Raw genomic sequence first — 20,564 nt, forward strand, 5'->3', positions numbered from 1 at the left:
TCAGTCCCCAGTCCTATACGATTCTCTGGTCCTTGGGCCTCGTTCATCCTATTCAAACAGCCTAACTTTTTTTCTACTATACCTGCTAGCTTCTTAGTTACTTCAGTTCCTTGACCAATCTTTTTTTTTTTTTTTTTTTTTTTTGAGACTGAGTCTTGCTCTGTTGCCCAGGCTGCTTTGCAGTGGTGCAATCTCAGCTCACCGCAACCTCCGCCCCTTGGGTTCAAGCAATTCTCATGTCTCAGCCTCCCAAGTAGCTGAGATTACAGATATCCACCACCACCCCCAGCTAATTTTTTGTATTTTTAGTAGAGATGGTGTTTCACCATGTTGGCCAGGCTGGTTTCGAACTGCTGGCCTCAAGTGATCCTCCCACCTCAGCCTCCCAATATGCTGGGATTACAGGTGTGGGCCACCATGCCCAGCAAACTTTGGCCAAACTTAGCCAGAAATCATCCCAACAATTTTGCCTTCATCAGATACAAAGTGATGAAAGCACCAAATGAATTCCACGTCCTGAATAGCCCAGCTACAATTGCTAAGCCACCTAATCTCCAATTTCTTTCTGCACACTCAACATGAAATTAGGTGTATAGAGAATATCTTAAAGGTTATCGATATCCCCAAATAACAGCCATACCTTCCTGTTTCCATAAGATACACTCCCTAAGGCTACACTTCTCTCTGTTTCTCTGTGTGTTAACTTGTCACAGTGAAAAATTCCTGTAACCCAATATGAATATGCATTCATTATAAATTCTCTGGGTTAGCTCTTCTAGGTCCTCAATCATGGCTTCTCTCTATATATTTCCATCAACTCTTAAGAAATTCTGTAATCTCTAGGAGAATGAGACGCTCTCTTGGCTTGACAGTGGTAACCTCATTTAGGTCCTCCTCTTCCGTGAGAACTTATGTCTTTGAGTCCCACATCCCACTGGGATGGACACTGTAGTTTCAGCAGGGATTTTCAAAAAAATAAAGTAATTTTTTGAAGTAATTAACATTTATTGAGCCCCTACTTTAGGTCAAACACTGGGATAAACACTTTTTTGTTTTGTTAGTTGGCAGACAGACAAGGTAGGCTCCACGATTCATGCCTTGTATAATGTCTCCTCTTCTTTTGAGTAATATGGCAGAGGTGAAGGGGTTTTTCAGAGGCAAGTAAAGTCCTAAACTGATTTTGAGTTAACCAAAAGGAAGATTATCTTGAGTAGGCCTGACTTAATCAGGTAAAGCCCTTAAAAAAGAGACTGAGTCCTTCCTTAGGGCAGATACTTATCTCTCCAGTTACCTTGAAAGGTAAGCCATCGTGTTGTGAGAGGGGCTATGGAGAGGGCTATGTAGCAAGAAACTATAGGCAGCCTCCAGGAGTTGAGAGCAGCCCTGGATGACAGCCAACAAGAAAATGGGAACCTCAGTCCAACAACCACAACGAATTGAATTCTGCCGACATATAAACCTGGAAGCAGTTTTTCTCCAGTTAAGCCTCTGCATGAGAATACAGCTCAGTTGACACTTGGATTGCAGCCTTCTGAGACCCCAAGCAGAGGACTCAGCTAAGTCATGCCGGAGCCTCTGACAGTAACTATGATATAGATGTATTGTTTTAAGATACTAAGTTTGTGGTAATTTGTTACACAGCAATATAAAAATAATAGAGATTTCTAGTTTCTAGAAGTTGAGTGGTGCTATAACAAATACCTAAAAAACATGGAAACAGCTTTGGAATTGGGAAGTGGGAGCAGGCTAGAATAATTTTGAGGAACATGATAGAAAAAGTCTAAATTTCCCTGGATGGACTATTAGTAGAGATCTAGAATTTAAGGATACTGCAGCGAAGGCTCAGAAGAAAGTAAAGAACATGCTACTGGAGTCAGGAGGAAAAGGATCTTCCTTATATAGTGGCAGAATGACCTAGCAAAATTATGTCCTGGAGTTACATACAAATCAGAGCCTGTAACAAATTTAGTTATAAAGAGACTTCCAGGCAAAGTGTTGAAGATTTCTCCTGATTTCTTCTTTCAGCTTGTAATAAAATGTGAGATGTGAAAGATAAATTTGAGAAAAGAATTATTAGATAAAAAGAAACCAGAACTACATAATTTTTAAATTATCAGCCTCTCCAAAAGGCAAAACACAGTACAATTAAGAGACTTCATCATGAATCTCTGCTGGGTATGACTGTATAATCCTTTGCTGAAAAACCAGAAATATAAAAAGTTTAGATTAATCAGGCACACAAAGTGCTCTTTTAAGAGAATCAGTTTGCCTCCCAGACATCAATCAAACCAAAGTCCTCTAGTCGGAAGCTTCAGGACACTGTCCCTTCCCCTTCTGAGCAGAAGGCCGAAGTATGGAAGAGTTTATCTGAAAACGGTCTATAAATGTGGCTTTTTTCTAATAAACTCCACTGTAATACATCAAAGACCCACATGTTCTTGAAAATTTAATTCAGCAGAAACACTACCACTTAAACTGAAAGACAAAGAGAGTATAAAATGAAAGGAGGCTGCTAGATGACTCCCCCCAAAAAAAATCCTACTGGCAGGAAGAAGACTAATAAAACTACTCAACTGTGAACACATGCTACCTTTCATGAAAAAGGAAGGATGACTCAGAGGGCAGAATTAAGAACCCAGAGAGTAAAACTATGAAAATTACATTCATATCTTGAAACGTAATGAAGGAACGCCAACTATAGCTTTCCCAGCTGGATTTCAAGACTATTATGAAAAAGTGACTCACTTTTAAACTTTTATTTTCCCCTTTTTTGAACTAAAACGCCTATAGCTTTTATCCTATGTCTGTCCCATCATTGTATGTTAGGTATATGGGAGACAGATAACTTGGATCTTTAGTTTCACCAGTCTGTAGACATAGACCAACAGTTCCCCAGAAGGTATACTTAACAGATTACACCTAGGAGTTTAATCCATGCCTGGACTTAATTTAGATAATAAAATTTTGGAGGTCAAGTAATTCATAGTGGGATGACACTCTCAGAACTGGGAAGGGTGTATTAGTCTGTTTTTACATTGCTATAAAGAAATATCCAAGACACAGTAATTTATACAGAAAAAGGGTTTAATTGACTCCAGAGTTCTGCATGGCTGGGGAAGCCTCAGGAAACTTACAATCAGGGCAGAAGGGGAAACAGGCATGTCTTACATGGCAGCAGGAAAAAGAAGAACAGGGGAAACTGCCACTTATAAAATCTTCAGATCTCATGAGAACTCACTCACAATCATGAGAACAGCATGAGGGAAACCACCTCCATGATCCAATCACTTCCCACCGGCTCCCTCCCTTGACAAGTGGGGATAACAATTCAAGATAAGATTTGGTTGGGGACATAGAGCCAAACCAAATTTATCAAAGGGGATAAATTTATTTATGTGAGAGGGACATGAATCACTGGGGCCCAGAAAGTAGATTGTGGTAAGCAGATCTTAAGGTTCCCATGTCCTGGTGTCCACATATTTATGTAATTTTCTCCCTTGAGTCTAAGTGGGAGCTGTGATTTGCTTTTAGCCAATAGAATATGGCAAAGATGATAGGATATAACTCCCATGATGTTACATTTTAGAAGCCACCATTCCAGCAGATGAGGACAAGAAGTTCTTCCATGCTGGCTTTGAAAAGGCAAGTCACCATATTTAGAGAAGGTCTGTGGAAAAGAGCATGTGGCAAAGAACTATGGGCAGCCTCTGAGAGCTGAGAATGACCTCTAGACAAGAAAGTAGGAACCTCAATCCCATAATTATAAGACGAATTCTGCCAACAACCTTAGAAAGCTTGGAGACAGATCTTTACCCAGCTGTCTTAGTCCATTTGTGCTGTTATAATAGAATACCTGAGACTGGGTAATTTATAAAGAATAGAAATTAATTTTCTTACAGTTTTGCAGGCTGGGAAGTCCAAGATAAAAGCACCAGCATCTGGCAATGGCCTTCTTGCAACATCCTCCAACAGAGAGGAACAACATGTCCTCACATGGCAGAAGAGCACTGAGGAAAAAGAGGACAAAACTCACTCTTTCATAAGAGCATTAATCCCACATATGAGGGCAGAGCCCTCATGACCCTTTTGCTTCCCAAAATTCTCATATTCTAATACCACCACAATGGGAACCTAATTTCAACATGAGTTTTGGAGCAGACAAACATTCAAACTATAACACCACTCAAACCTTTGATGAGACCACATCCTCAACAAACACCTAGATTAAAATCTGGTGAGATCTTAGAGCAGAGAACATAACTGCACTATGCCTGGACTTCTGACTTGTAGAAACTGTGAGATAATAAATGTGTGTCTCTAAACCCCCAAATTTATGGTAATTTGCTACACAGCAATAGAAAACTAAAACATGTCATTTGATCATCTTAATAAAAAATGGTTTTGATAATGGTCATTTTATTATAGAAAAAAGATAAATAATCACAGATGGTGAGTAACAAACTCAAGATCACACAGGTGGTAAAGAGCAGACAGAGAACTGTAAATCTGGTTTCCTTCCCATGACATTATGTGGTCTCGTAGAGAATAAACCATGGTTGCGCTGCAACTGCCCATCTAACCCAAAGCTCTCATTTTCCTTGTCCATTATGGGCAAAGCCACCTGAACAACAGCTCTTGTTTGCCTTTCACCTCTGAGGATAATAGTCCTTTATGTTGAATTATCATTTCATAGTTTCTCAATTAAATGAAGTGAATAGTAGTCATGCCCAGAAACAGAGTAAACTCAAAACTTTGTGGGAAAAAGAAGAGACATTCAATTTCAGTAACTCTTTCATCAAAATCCCCATCTGCTCCTTCCCTGACAGTGAGAAAAACAAAGCCCACTAAGGCAACATGTGATAAGCACATTTTTGCAGTATCTGAGGCTATTTCTTCTTCTTTGTCTCTCCATTAACTTAAATTCTTAAAACTCTCAGGTGCTTTATTAAACACAAAAGCTAACAAAGTCCTTCATTTGTTCTTTTCATTTTAAGAAGAAATGTCATAACACACTTCTGACCTGATATTCTAATAGTACTCATACCATTTAAGAATAGAGTGGACCAGTTTTCAGTTCTCTTACCAGGGAGAACAGTTGTTTCTCCTCTCCCTCCTCCTGCCTCTCAATCCTGAAGTTTCCTTATCTGCCTAATTTTAAACTTACCAAAGAAGAAAACAGGAGGGCGGAGCAAGATGGCCGAATAGGAACAGCTCCAGTCTCCAACTCCCAGCGCGAGCGACACAGAAGACCGGTGATTTCTGCGTTTTCAACTGAGGTACTGGGGTCATCTCTCTAGGGAGTGCCGGACAATCGGTGCTGGTCAGCTGCTGCAGCCTGACCAGCGTGAGCTGAAGCAGGGCGAGGCATCGCCTCACCTGGAAGCGCAAGGGGGAAGGGAATCCCTTGTCCTAGCCAGGGGAACTGAGACACACAACACCTGGAAAATCAGGTAACTCCCACCCCAATACTGCGCTTTAAGGAAACAGGCACACCAGGAGAATATATCCCACACCTGGCCGGGAGGGTCCCACGCCCACGGAGCCTCCCTCACTGCTAACACAGCCGTCTGCCGCGATCTATCCACAAGGCAGCAGCGAGGCTGGGGGAGGGGCGCCCGCCATTGCTGAGGCTTAAGTAGGTAAACAAAGCCGCTGGGAAGCTCGAACTGGGTGGAGCTCACAGCAGCTCAAGGAAGCCTGCCTGTCTCTGTAGACTCTACCTCTGCAGACAGCGCACAGCTGCAGTCCAACAGGGGAAAGAGCGGGGGCCTGTGCAGACGCGAACGACTCTGTCTGACAGCTTTGGGGAGAGCCGTGGATCTCCTAACGCGGAGGTTGAGATCTGAGAAAGGATAGACTGCCTGCTCAGGTGGGTCCCTGACCCCTGAGTAGCCTAGCTGGGAGACATCCCCCACTAGGGGCAGTCTGACACCCCACACCTCACAGGGTGGCGTCACCCCTGAGAGGAAACTTCCAAAGAAAGAATCAGACAGGTACACTCGCTGTTCAGCAATATTCTATCTTCGGCAACCTCTGCTGCTGATACCCAGGCAAACAGGGTCTGGAGTGGACCTCAAGCAATCTCCAACAGACCAACAGACAGTCCTTCTGACAGTCAGACGGAAAACTATCAAACAGGAAGGACACCTATACCAAAACCCCATCAGTACGTCACCATCATCAAAGACCAGAGACAGATAAAACCACAAAGATGGGGAAGAAGCAGGGCAGAAAAGCTGGAAATTCAAAAAATAAGAGCGCATCTCCCCCTGCAAAGGAGCGCAGCCCATCGCCAGCAACGGATCAAAGCTGGTCAGAGAATGACTTTGACGAGATGAGAGAAGAAGGCTTCAGTCCATCAAACCTCTCAGAGCTAAAGGAGGAATTACGTACCCAGCGCAAAGAAACTAAAAATATTGAAAAAAAAGTGGAAGAATTGACAGCTAGACTAATTAATGCAGAGAAGATCATAAACGAAATGACAGAGATGAAAACCATGACACGAGAAATACGTGACAAATGCACAAGCTTCAGTAACCGACTCGATCAACTGGAAGAAAGAGTATCAGCGATTGAGGATCAAATGAATGAAATGAAGCGAGAAGAGAAACCAAAAGAAAAAAGAAGAAAAAGAAATGAACAAAGCCTGCAAGAAGTATGGGATTATGTAAAAAGACCAAATCTACGTCTGATTGGGGTGCCTGAAAGTGAGGGGGAAAATGGAAACAACTTGGAAAACACTCTTCAGGATATCATCCAGGAGAACTTCCCCAACCTAGTAGGGCAGGCCAACATTCAAATTCAGGAAATACAGAGAACGCCACAAAGATACTCCTCCAGAAGAGCAACTCCAAGACACATAATTGCCAGATTCACCAAAGTTGAAATGAAGGAAAAAATCTTAAGGGCAGCCAGAAGAAAGGTCGGGTTACCCACAAAGGGAAGCCCATCAGAATAACAGCAGATCTCTCGGCAGAAACTCTACAAGCCAGAAGAGAGTGGGGGCCAATATTCAACGTTCTTAAAGAAAAGAATTTTAAACCAGAATTTCATATCCAGCCAAACTAAGCTTCATCAGTGAAGGAGAAATAAAATCCTTTACAGATAAGCAAATGCTTAGAGATTTTGTCACCACCAGGCCTGCCTTATAAGAGACCCTGAAGGAAGCCCTAAACATGGAAAGGAGCAACTGGTACCAGCCATTTCAAAAACATGCCAAAATGTAAAGACCATCGAGGCTAGGAAGAAACTGCATCAACTAACGAGCAAACTAACCAGTTAATATCATAATGACAGGATCAAGTTCACACATAACAATATTAACCTGAAATGTTAATGGACTAAATGGTCCAATTAAAAGACACAGACTGGCAAACTGGATAAAGAGTCAAGACCCATCAGTCTGCTGTATTCAGGAGACCCATCTCACATGCAGAGACATACATAGGCTCAAAATAAAGGGATGGAGGAAGATCTACCAAGCAAATGGAGAACAAAAAAAAGCAGGGGTTGCAATCCTAGTCTCTGATAAAACAGACTTTAAACCATCAAAGATCAAAAGAGACAAAGAAGGCCATTACATAATGGTAAAGGGATCAATTCAACAGGAAGAGCTAACTCTCCTAAATATATATGCACCCAATACAGGAGCACCCAGATTCATAAAGCAAGTCCTTAGAGACCTACAAAGAGACTTAGACTCCCATACAATAATAATGGGAGACTTCAACACTCCACTGTCAACATTAGACAGATCAACGAGACAGAAAGTTAACAAGGATATCCAGGAATTGAACTCATCTCTGCACCAAGTGGACCTAATAGACATCTATAGAACTATCCATCCCAAATCAACAGAATATACATTCTTCTCAGCACCACATCGCACTTATTCCAAAATTGACCACATAATTGGAAGTAAAGCACTCCTCAGCAAATGTACAAGAACAGAAATTATAACAAACTGTCTCTCAGACCACAGTGCAATCAAACTAGAACTCAGGACTAAGAAACTCAATCCAAACCGCTCAACTACATGGAAACTGAACAACCTGCTCCTGAATGACTACTGGGTACATAACGAAATGAAAGCAGAAATAAAGATGTTCTTTGAAACCAATGAGAACAAAGATACAACATACCAGAATCTCTGGGACACATTTAAAGCAGTGTGTAGAGGGAAATTTATAGGACTAAATGCCCACAAGAGAAAGCAGGAGAGATCTAAAATTGACACTTTAACATCACAATTAAAAGAACTAGAGAGGCAAGAGCAAACACATTCAAAAGCTAGCAGTAGGCAAGAAATAACTAAGATCAGAGCAGAACTGAAGGAGATAGAGACACAAAAAACCTCCAAAAAATCAATGAATCCAGGAGTTGGTTTTTTGAAAAGATCAACAAAATTGACAGACCGCTAGCTAGACTAATAAAGAAGAAAAGAGAGAGGAATCAAATAGACGCAATAAAAAATGATAAAGGGGATATCACCACCGACCCCACAGAAATACAAACAACCATCAGAGAATACTATAAATGCCTCTACGCAAATCAACTAGAAAATCTAGAAGAAATGGATAATTTCCTGGACACTTACACTCTTCCAAGACTAAACCAGGAAGAAGTTGAATCCCTGAATAGACCAATAGTAGGCTCTGAAATTGAGGCAACAATTAATAGCCTACCCACCAAAAAAAGTCCAGGACCAGATGGATTCACAGCTGAATTCTACCAGAGGTACAAGGAGGAGCTGGTACCATTCCTTCTGAAACTATTTCAATCAATAGAAAAAGAGGGAATCCTCCCTAACTCTTTTTATGAGGCCAACATCATCCTGATACCAAAGCCTGGCAGAGACAAAACAAAAAAAAGAGAATTTTAGACCAATATCCCTGATGAACATCGATGCAAAAATTCTCAATAAAATACTGGCAAACCGGATTCAGCAGCACATCAAAAAGCTTATCCACCATTATCAAGTGGGCTTCATCCCTGGGATGCAAGGCTGGTTCAACATTCGCAAATCAATAAACATAATCCAGCATATAAACAGAACCAAAGACAAGAACCACATGATTATCTCAATAGATGCAGAAAAGGCCTTTGACAAAATTCAACAGCCCTTTATACTAAAAACGCTCAATAAATTCGGTATTGATGGAATGTACCTCAAAATAATAAGAGCTATTTATGACAAACCCACAGCTAATATCATACTGAATGGGCAAAAACTGGAAAAATTCCCTTTGAAAACTGGCACAAGACAGGGATGCCCTCTCTCACCACTCCTATTCAACATAGTGTTGGAAGTTCTGGCTAGGGCAATCAGGCAAGAGAAAGAAATCAAGGGTATCCAGTTAGGAAAAGAAGAAGTCAAATTGTCCCTGTTTGCAGATGACATGATTGTATATTTAGAAAACCCCATTGTCTCAGCCCAAAATCTCCTTAAGCTGATAAGCTACTTCAGCAAAGTCTCAGGATACAAAATTAATGTGCAAAAATCACAAGCATTCTTATACACCAGTAACAGACAAGCAGAGAGCCAAATCAGGAATGAACTTCCATTCACAATTGCTTCAAAGAGAATCAAATACCTAGGAATCCAGCTTACAAGGGATGTAAAGGACCTCTTCAAGGAGAACTACAAACCACTGCTCAGTGAAATCAAAGAGGACACAAACAAATGGAAGAACATACCATGCTCATGGATAGGAAGAATCAATATCGTGAAAATGGCCATACTGCCCAAGGTTATTTATAGATTCAATGCCATCCCCATCAAGCTACCAATGACTTTCTTCACAGAATTGGAAAAAATGGCTTTAAAGTTCATATGGAACCAAAAAAGAGCCCGCATTGCCAAGACAATCCTAAGTCAAAAGGACAAAGCTGGAGGCGTCACGCTACCTGACTTCAAACTATACTACAAGGCTACAGTAACCAAAACAGCATGGTACTGGTACCACAACAGAGATATAGACCAATGGAACAGAACAGAGTCCTCAGAAATAATACCACACATCTACAGCCATCTGATCTTTGACAAACCTGACAAAAACAAGAAATGGGGAAAGGATTCCCTATTTAATAAATGGTGCTGGGAAAATTGGCTAGCCATAAGTAGAAAGCTGAAACTGGATCCTTTCCTTACCCCTTATACGAAAATTAATTCAAGATGGATTAGAGACTTAAATGTTAGACCTAATACCATAAAAACCCTAGAAGAAAATCTAGGTAGTACCATTCAGGACATAGGCATGGGCAAGGACTTCACGTCTAAAACACCAAAAGCAACGGCAGCAAAAGCAAAATTGACACATGGGATCTAATTAAACTAAAGAGCTTTTGCACAGCTAAAGAAACTACCATCAGAGTGAACAGGCAACCTACAGAATGGGAGAAAATTTTTGCAACCTACTCATCTGACAAAGGGCTAATATCCAGAATCTACAAAGAACTCAAACAAATATACAAGAAAAAAACAAACAACCCCATCAAAAAGGGGGGAAAGGATATGAACAGACATTTCTCAAAAGAAGACATCCATACTGCCAACAGACACATGAAAAAATGCTCATCATCACTGGCCATCAGAGAAATGCAAATCAAAACCACAATGAGATACCATCTCACACCAGTTAGAATGGCAATCATTAAGAAGTCAGGAAACAATAGATGTTGGAGAGGATGTGGAGAAATAGGAACACTTTTACACTGTTGGTGGGATTGTAAACTAGTTCAACCATTATGGAAAACAGTATGGCGATTCCTCAAGGATCTAGAACTAGATGTACCATATGACCCAGCCATCCCACTACTGGGTATATACCCAAAGGATTATAATTACTCTACTACAAAGACACATGCACACGTATGTTTATTGCGACACTATTCACAATAGCAAAGACTTGGAATCAACCCAAATGTCCATCTGTGACAGACTGGATTAAGAAAATGTGGCACATATACACCATGGAATACTATGCAGCCATAAAAAAGGATGACTTTGCGTCCTTTGTAGGGACACGGATGCAGCTGGAAACCATCATTCTTAGTAACTATCACAAGAAGAGAAACCAAACACTGCATGTTCTCACTCATAGGTGGGAACTGAACAATGAGATCACTTGGACTCGGGAAGGGGAACATCACACACTGGGGCCTATCATGGGGAGGGGGGAGGAGGGAGGGATTGCATTGGGGAGTTATACATGATATAAACGTCATGCACATGTACCCTAGAACTTAAAGTATAATAAAAAAATAAAAATTAAAAAAAAAAAGAAAGAAAATGTGGCACATGTACACCATGGAATACTATGCAGCCATAAAAAAGGATGAGTTTGCGTCCTTTGTAGGGACATGGATGCAGCTGGAAACCATCATTCTTAGCAAACTATCACAAGAACAGAAAACCAAACACCGCATGTTCTCACTCATAGGTGGGAACTGAACAATGAGATCACTTGGACTGGGGAAGGGGAACATCACACACTGGGGCCTATCATGGGGAGGGGGGAGGAGGGAGGGATTGCATTGGGGAGTTATACATGATATAAACGTCATGCACATGTACCCTAGAACTTAAAGTATAATAAAAAATAAATAAATAAATAAATAAATAAAAGAAGAAAACATTAAAAAAAAAAAGAATAGAGTGATATGCATTCTAAATTTAATATAGATGTAATAAATGCTCAAGTAAGGCAAGCACTCAGAATTTCAGGCTTATTTTTGAAATTGTGTTATTTCCACTGGGCATGGCAACAATTTCTGAAGTCCAAGATACTTTTTTTTTTTTTTTTGAGATAGAGTCTCTCTCTGTAGCCCTGGCTGAAGTGCAGTGGTGCAATCTCAGCTCACTGCAGCCTGTGCCTCCCGAGTTCAAGTGATTCTCCTGCCTCAGCCTCCCTAGAAGCTGGGATTACAGGCATGTGCCACCATGCCCAGTTAATTTTTGTATTTTTAGTAGAGACAGGGTTTCACAATATTGGCCAGGCTGGTCTTGAACCCCTGACCTCAAGTGATCCACACACCTCTGCCTCCGAAAGTACTGGGATTACAGGCATGAGCCACCAAGTCCAGCCAAGTCCAAGAGACTTTTAAGACTCCTTTGTTCAAATAAGTCTTCCAAGGAGAAATGTATATTAAGAGAGACAAAAAGAAGTTAGCAGTTATAGATACATTCAGAGATTGCATAGTAGTAATAAGAATAATATTCATTGTTACTGCTCTTAATTTGACATATTTCTACTTCGACAGAAGTTTCTCTGTAAATACAAGGAAGTGAGGAAATCTTCTCCCTATATCTTCCTAAGATTCCATTCTGCTTGAAGTTTTTCATTGAGAAGACAACTTTTTGAGACACAACTCTGGTATTGTGTTATGAAAAAAAGAGTAGGCCTAGTTTACTAGGAGAAAAAGTAGAGAAAGAATTGAACAGAATTTTTCCTTAATGATAATGGAACATGTATCCATGTGATACTTTCTCTATATTTCCTATAGAGCTCAGAAAGGAGTCCAGTTTTTAGCAGAACACAACAGGGTCCCTAGAAAGAAAGCTTTTTCTGCAGCTGAGGATACACTAACTTTATGAAAGGATCAGAGGAATGCCTGACAGGAAGAGATCAGCAATCCTAGCTGTCACTGACTCTCCATCTGACTTTGCCTCACTGCCTCACAGTTCCAAATGTCATTTTGTCCAAGCTGGAGATGGCTTCCTGGATCGTTGGGCTCTTGTTTTCCTCCAGGAAAAGATTCATGTAGACAACTTCCTTTAGTTTATTCAGAATAAAGCTGGAATTTTCCCAAATCAACTAGAAAACAGGCAGTAAAGGAAAGAAACATGGAAGCCTAAAAATAGGAAAGTTTTCAGAACATACATTATTTGGTCAGTTCTTAAAAGTGCTCAGTCATCACGAGCACTGTGTTCCATCTTCAGGACTCAAAACTGAACAAGACATAATCTCTGTTTCTGGGGATTACAGTCAGTGAGCCAAGGGGAAACAGGGAAGACTATGAAGGATTACAATCAAGAGTGTGTGGTAAATGTTTTAACAACCAGCTCTTCAGAAAATAAAATTCCTGTTTTATAGCATTTACCTGTTTCTATTACATAAATATCCTTTCTGTGTCTGCTTTCAAATGACCAACTCCAGTTTAAAATTGTGAGACATGCAAAGTAACACATCATTATATAATATACCCTCTCCCTCTTCTTTACACACACACACATATATGCAATGAAAAAAATATAGACTTGGATTCACCAACATAGATTATAGTAAAATAATTAGAAAGTGATGGGTTTTGAGTTTTACTGCCCTTGTTTTTATATACTTTATTTAATTATAAATCTATATAATTTTTATTGAAGTGAAATTAACATAACATAAAATTAACCACTTTAAATTGTACAGTTCAGTGGAATTTAGAACATTTACAAGGTTGTGAAACAACCACCTTGATCATATTCCAACATATTTTTATCACCTCAAAAGAAAACCTCATACTCACTAAGCAGTCACTCCCCAGTTCCACCTCACCTAGCCCTTGCCAACAACCAATCTTCCATTAGTCTCTATGGATTTACCTCTTTTGAATATTTCATATAGAGGGAGTCACATAATATTTGAACTTTTTGATCTGGCTTAAGCATAAGGTTTTCAAGTTTCATCTACTTAGCATTTCAAAGTTTATCACTTAGCATAAGGTTTTCAAGGTTTATCTACATTGTAGCAAACATCAATACTCCCTTCATTTTATGGTTGAATAGTATTCCATTGTATGGATATACTACATTTTGTTTATCCATCATCATATGATAGACATTTGGGTTACTTCCATCCTTTTTTGGCTACTGTAAAAAAGACTACTGTGAACATTCATGTGGAAGCCTTTGTTTAAATACCTGTTTTCAATTAATTAGAGTATATAGTAGAATTGTTGGGCCACATGGTAACTAAAATTAAACTTTTTAAGGAACCAAAAGACTGTTTCCTATTACAGTAGCATCATTTAGCATTCCTACCAACAACATATGGAAGATTCACTTTCTGGACATCATGTCATCACTTGTTATTTTTCTTCATTATTATTATTATGATACTTATCCTAATAGGTGTGAAGTGGCATTTTAGTGTGATACAGATGTCCTTTTTCTATAACTAATGATATTAAGCATCTTTTGATGTGCTTACATTTTCCTTGAGGAACTTTCTATTCAAGTACCATGCCATTTTTATACTTGAGTTGCTTGCCTTTTTGTTGTTGAGTTACAAGGATTCTTTATATTTTCTGGATATTAAACTTATCAGATATACAACTTTCAAATATTTTCTCCCATTCTTTGGATTGACTTTATATTTTCTTTTTCTCTTTTTTTACTGATTCATAAGAACTGTACATGTTGGGGGTATATATGATAGTTTGATACATACATACAATGTGTATTGCTCAAATTAGGAAAATTGAGATATCTATCACCATTAGCATTTATCTTCTATGTTGTGAACATTCAAATTTTTCTCTCTTAACTATTTTAAAATATATAATACATTATTGTTAACTATGGTCACTCTACTGTACTATCAACATGAGATCTTATTCCCTCTTTCTAACTGTATTTTTTGTATCCATTAACCAATCCCTCATCATTCCCCTCACCACCCATCCAATTCTTAAATCTAAGATCTAAAACTATGAAACTCCTAGAAGAAAACATTGGGGAAACTCTTTAAGACTTTTTTTATATTTGTATGCTTTTAGCCTCAATTTCATTTATTCTTGCTCTGATCTTTATGATTTATTTCCTTCTACTACTTTTAGCTTTGGTTTATTCTTGCTTTTCTAGTTTTCTGAGGTGCATCATTAGGTTGTTTATTTGAAATCTTTCCATTTTTTTTATGTAGGCATTTACTGCTATAAACTTTCCTCTTAGTACTTCTTTTGCTGTAGCTCATTGACTTTAGTATATTGTCTTTTCACTTTCCTTTATTTCAAGAAATTATTTAAATTCCTTCTTAATTTCTTCATTAGCCAACAGTTAGTCAGGAACACATAACTTCCATGTGTTTGTATAGTTTCCAAGGTGCCTCTTATTGATTTCCAGTTTTATTCACTGTGGTCAGAAAATACACTTAGTATGATCTTGATTTCTTTGAATTTGTTGAGATTGGTTTTGTGGCATTGCTTATGGTCTGTCCTAGAAAATATTCCATGTGCTAATGAGAGGAATATGTATTCTGTGGAAGTTTGGTGAAATGTTCAGTAAATGTCATTTAGGTCTAATGTGTAGGTTAACTCTACTTTTTCTTTGTTGATTTTCTGTCTGGATGATCTGTCCATTACCGAGAGTATGGTGTTGAAGACCCCCACTATTATTATATTGCAGTCTATCTCTCCCTTTAGATCTATTAATGTTTGCTTTATATATTAAGGAGCTTCAGTGTTAGGTACATATAGGTTTATAATTGTTGTATCTCTGATATAGTGTAAATGTTTGTCCCCTCCATATCTCATCTTGAAATGTGATCCCAAGTATTGGAGGTGGGCATAGTGAGGAATGTTTAGCTCATGGGAGAAGATCCTTAATGAATGTTTTGGTGTCCTCCTCAGTGTAATGAGTGAGTTCTCACTCTAGTAGTTTATGCAAGAGCTGGTTGTTTAAAAGAGCCTGGCATCTCACTCCTGCTCTCCCTTTCACCATGTGACATGCCTGCTCCCCCTTCAGATTCTACCATGATGGAAGCTTCCTAAGCCCTCACCAGAAGCAGATGGTGGCAATATGCTTCTTGTACAGTCTGCAAAACCATGAGCCCAAATAAACTTGTCTTCTTTATAAATTACTCACCCTCAGGTATTTCTGTATAGCAATGTAAAAAGGATTAATACAATTTTCTTGTTGAATTGACCATTTTATCATCATATAGTGACTTTCTTTGTCTTTTGTTATAGTCTTTCATTTGAAGTCTATTTTAGCTGATGTAAATATAGTTACTCTTGACCTTTTCCAGTTTCCAGTTGTATGGAATATATTTTTCCCTTCCTTTACTATCAGTCTATATGTGACTTTATAAGTGAAGTGAGTATATTGAAGCCAGCATACGGTTGGGTCTTGTTTATTTATAAATTCACCCAATCAATACCTATTAACTGGAGAACTGGGATTATTTACATTCAGTGTTAATTTTGATAAATAATTTTGATAAATTACTACTGCCATTGTGTTGCTTGTTTTTGTTTAAGAGTCCTCTCTTTCTTTTTTACTTTCTTACTGTCTTCTTTTGTTGTTAGTAATTTTCTCTGGTGGTATGTTTTAATTTGTTGTTTTTTATTTTTAGTGAACTTATTATAGCCTGTTGTGCTGTGGTTAACATCAGGCTTGCAGAAAACTTCTTATAGATATAAAAAATTATTTTTAAAAGATGACAACTTAGACTACATATAAAAGAATATAAACAGGCCAGGTGCTGTGGCTCACACCTGTAATCCCAGCACTTTGAGAGGCCGAGGCAGGCGGATCACAAGGTCAGGAGATGGAGACCACGGTGAAACCCCATCTCTATTAAAAATACAAAAAAAAAATTAGCCAGGCTTGGTGGCAGGCGCCTGTGGTCCCAACTACTCAGGAGGCTGAAGCAGGAGAATGGTGTGAACCCAGAAGGCGGAGCTTGCAGTGAGTCGAGATTGAGCCACTGCACTCCAGCCTGGGCAACAGAGCGAGATTCTGTCTCAAAATAAATAAATAAATAAATAGTATATAAACAAACCAAAAAATCCAATGGATTCTACATTTTAACTCCATGTCCCCATATTTTGACTTTTGGTTGTCTCAATTTACATATTTTAATATCATCTGTCTTTTACTAGGTTGCTATACCTGTATTTTTCCTCTGGTCTTTGATTCAGGATCTATTGTTTTTGATAGATTTGGGCTTTTGGGCTTCATACTAGCATGTTAAGTGAATTGCACACTACAATTATAGTAATAGAGTATTCTTGGTTTGTCCATTTACTTAATTTTTCCAGTGAATTTTATATCTTGAAAAGTTTATCTTTCCACATTAGTGTTTTTTCTTTCAGATTGAATAACTCCCTTAAGTATTACTTGCAAGAGAGGTCTGGTGGTGGTGAATTCTCCCAGACTTTGTTTGTCTAGGAAAGACTTCCTCTCTCCCTCATATTTAAAGGGTATTTTTGCTGGATTTAGAATTCCTGGGTGGCAGTTTTCTGTCTTTGAGCATTTGAAAATGTCACTCCATGCCCTCCTGACCTATACAGTATCCAGCAAGAACTCTGTTGCCAGATGAACTGGACCTTCTTCATACGTTATTTGCTTTTGCTTTTTTTTCTGCTTTTACAATCCTTTCTTTGTCTTTGACTTCTTCAGTCATATCTCTTATTTGGATTGAATGTTTGATGTTCTCAGACCTTCCTGTACCAAAATATTTATATCTTTCTCAAGTTTCAGAAAGCTTTCTCTCTGTATATATATTTATATCTATCTATATATTTCTATTTATTTATTTATTTATTTTGAGGCAGGGTCTCACTCTGTCACCCAGGCTGCAGTACAGTGGCATGATCATGCTCACTGCAACTTCCATCTCTTGGGCTCAAGAGATCCTCCCACCTCAGCTTCCCAAGTAGCTGAGACCACAGGCACATACCACCACGCCCAGCTAATTTTTGAATTTTTCTGTAGAGACAGGGCCTTGCCATGCTGCCCAGGCTGGCTTCAAACTCCTGGGCTCAAGCAATCTACCCACCTCAGCCTCCCAAATTGCTGGGATTACCAGGTGTGAGCCACCATGCCCATCCTGTTTTTGTTTTTTGGGTTTTTTAAATAAGCCTTCTACCCCTTACTCTCTTACTCTTGCTCAGCTCCCTCTTGAACAGCAACAATTTTTACATTTGGTCTCTTGAGGTAATTTTCTATATCTTGCGCCTAGGTGGTCTTTGTTCCTTTCATTATTTTTCCTCATCAGACTATCTACTTTCAAATAGCCAGTATTTGATCTCACTGATTCCTTCATCTGCTTAGTTCATTCTGGTGCTGAGAGCCTCCAAAGGGTTCTTTGCTTCAGCAAACGCATGTCTCAGTTCCAATATTTTTGTTTGGTTTTTTAAATTATTGTTTCAATCACTTTGTTACATTTTCTGACATGCTTCTGAACTGCTTTACCTTAGAGATAATTGAGTTTCTCTTGGGCAGAGAGTTCACAGATCACTATATCATTAGATTCAGTCATTGGATTTTTGCTTAGTCTTTCTGAGGAGGTAATGGCTCCCTGATTGTTGTTGTTTCTTGTGGGCTTGTATCAATGTCTTTGCATTGAAGGAGAAGTTATTTATTCCAGTTTTCTCTCTTTGGCTTGTTCTGGTTTTTATTTAATATATTTATTTAGTAAATATTTACCACTAGATTGCTGCCTCCTTTTTAAGTCTAGGTGGTGCCCTAAGCCTAGGTTCACCTTGGCTCTGGTAAATGTTATAGCGCTGCCTGTCCTGATGGGGGAGGTCTCAAAAGGATTACCCCAGCAATGTGGGAAGGCTGGCTAATGGTTCATGCCCAGGGGACCTATGGAACATACCTCCTACAATGTTCTGCTGCTAAACAGCCACTCTGATTTGGCATCTCCTTTGGCCAAGTTACAGAGCAGAATTGCCTAGGATGTGGATGATATTCTCACTTCCTCCCCTTGTCTTTGCTTGTACTCAGGGATATTTATCCCTTTAGGTAGTCATGGTGCTTCCTGTGGGTTAAGGCAAAGACAGGTCAACTTGCAGGGAACTCAAGAAAGTGGGAAAGCTAACTGACCACCTCAATTTCACCTTTTCCAGTGTAGAAACTTTGAGTTGGGGGTCGGGAGAGATTTTCTATGTTCTTAGTACCAAAGAAAATAATGTGTAGGGTCATTACAGATGTGGAAATTTGATTCTCATACCATCTGCTCAGAGTTTTTCCACTTCTGTGTGATCCTGGGAACTGCCTCATCCTCATATTTGAGCTCTGGGTTATTGATGGTTAAAATTTCCATGCTATATATTTACTTTTGGTTTTCTGAGTGGGGAGAGGAAAGCCAGCTTGCCCCCATGCCATAATTTTGCAACTGTAAGTTCTTTAATTTTTGTTTTAAATATCCCTTTTCCACAATCATTCTTTAAGAATATTTCACTATATATAAAATTTTTGTCTGACATTTTCTTTCAGTGAAATAAATATTCAGTTCTACTCTCTTTTGGTTTCCACTATAGCTGTTGAGAAATCAGCTCTCTGTTAGGTTTTTAAAGGTAAACTCTTTTTCTACTTGTATTTGTACTTTCTACATGTATTTGTTGTTTTGTTGTTGTTCTTGTTATTTTCTGCAGTTTTATTCTGATACATCTGAGTGTAAAGTTATTTTACTTTAATTTTTTGCTTAGTGTTTGCAAAGGTCTTAAACTTTGTCTTTAATTTATAATGGAAATTTTTCATTCATTATTGTTTCAGATTATTTACCTCTTCTGTCAGATATTTTTTACCAGGTAAATTACTTAAGCCTTTAAAAAATTGTCTTAAACATGTCTCTACTTATTTCAGATGTCTTTCATTGGAAAGAATAGCTTGAGCTGCTGAGTTTACTATCAATTAAAGTGCAGATTTAAATTGTAGCAACATTGAGGAAGAAGAAATGTGCAAGACAAAAATTACTGCAAGATGGTGTTTTACTCTATTTTGTGTTGCTATAGCAGAATACTTGAGACATGGTAGCTAATAATAAACAAATTTATGGCTCAAAGTTCTGGGGCTGAGAAGTCCAAGGTCAAGGTGTGAGCATCTTGCAAGGACCTTCTTGCTCTGTCATCACATGGCAGAAGCACAAGAGGCAAAAGGGGACAAAATTCAACCTTTCATGACAGCATTAACCCCACCTGTGATGGCATAGCCCTCATGGCCTAATCACCTCTCAATGCTAATCACCTCTCCCGCCTCTTAATACTATTACAATGGCAATTAAATCTCAACATAAGCTTTAGAGACAGCAAACATTCAAACCATGGAAGGTGGAATGACTATAATAGCCATCCAATATACATGGTGAAGACAAAATCTAAGGGAGAGTTGATAGGGTGTCAAAAAGAAGTGAAATTAAATAGAGGTTTAAGAGGACAAATGGAAAAGATATTATGTACTAAATTCATGTTATGAAGAAGAAAGATAAACAAGATGCCCATTGGCGTGCCATTCAGTAGGACAAGAATTACAGGATGAAGGGAAATTGAATAAAATATGAAATTGAAACGTAAAATCTCATCTCATCTGCTGGTCAAGGATATATACTGAAGGTAGTAAGGGGAAAAACATAACATTAATTAAACATTAAATACAGGAGAGCATTTGGGTCTACAGACATAGATGAAGGTGGCATCGACAGAGAGACAGCTACTAATGTAACAGAAGCATGATATTAACTAGGGAAAATTAAGAATAAGAAGGGAGTGACAAGCATAAACCAGGTTAGTAGCACATTTAAAAGGGCAGGAAAGCAAATAAATATTATGAAATGCCCTAGGAAGAAATG

General features: G+C 38.7%; 1 long non-coding RNA gene and 1 pseudogene across 1 annotated transcript in view; both read left to right on the forward strand.

Moving 5' to 3' along the window:
* LOC117080654 overlaps positions 1-20,564 on the forward strand; it is a 38,051-nt pseudogene that overhangs the window by 8,796 nt on the left and 8,691 nt on the right.
* The window catches only part of LOC117080655, a 28,939-nt gene continuing 8,691 nt past the window's right edge, over positions 317-20,564 (forward strand). Inside the window, exon 1 of the long non-coding RNA XR_004435913.1 lies at positions 317-405. This is a non-coding gene — a long non-coding RNA (uncharacterized LOC117080655). The remainder of the gene's footprint in view (positions 406-20,564) is intronic.

The sequence above is a fragment of the Trachypithecus francoisi genome, unplaced genomic scaffold (genome assembly GCF_009764315.1).
Source record: "Trachypithecus francoisi isolate TF-2019V2 unplaced genomic scaffold, Tfra_2.0 Lachesis_group8, whole genome shotgun sequence".
NCBI lineage: Eukaryota > Metazoa > Chordata > Mammalia > Primates > Cercopithecidae > Trachypithecus > Trachypithecus francoisi.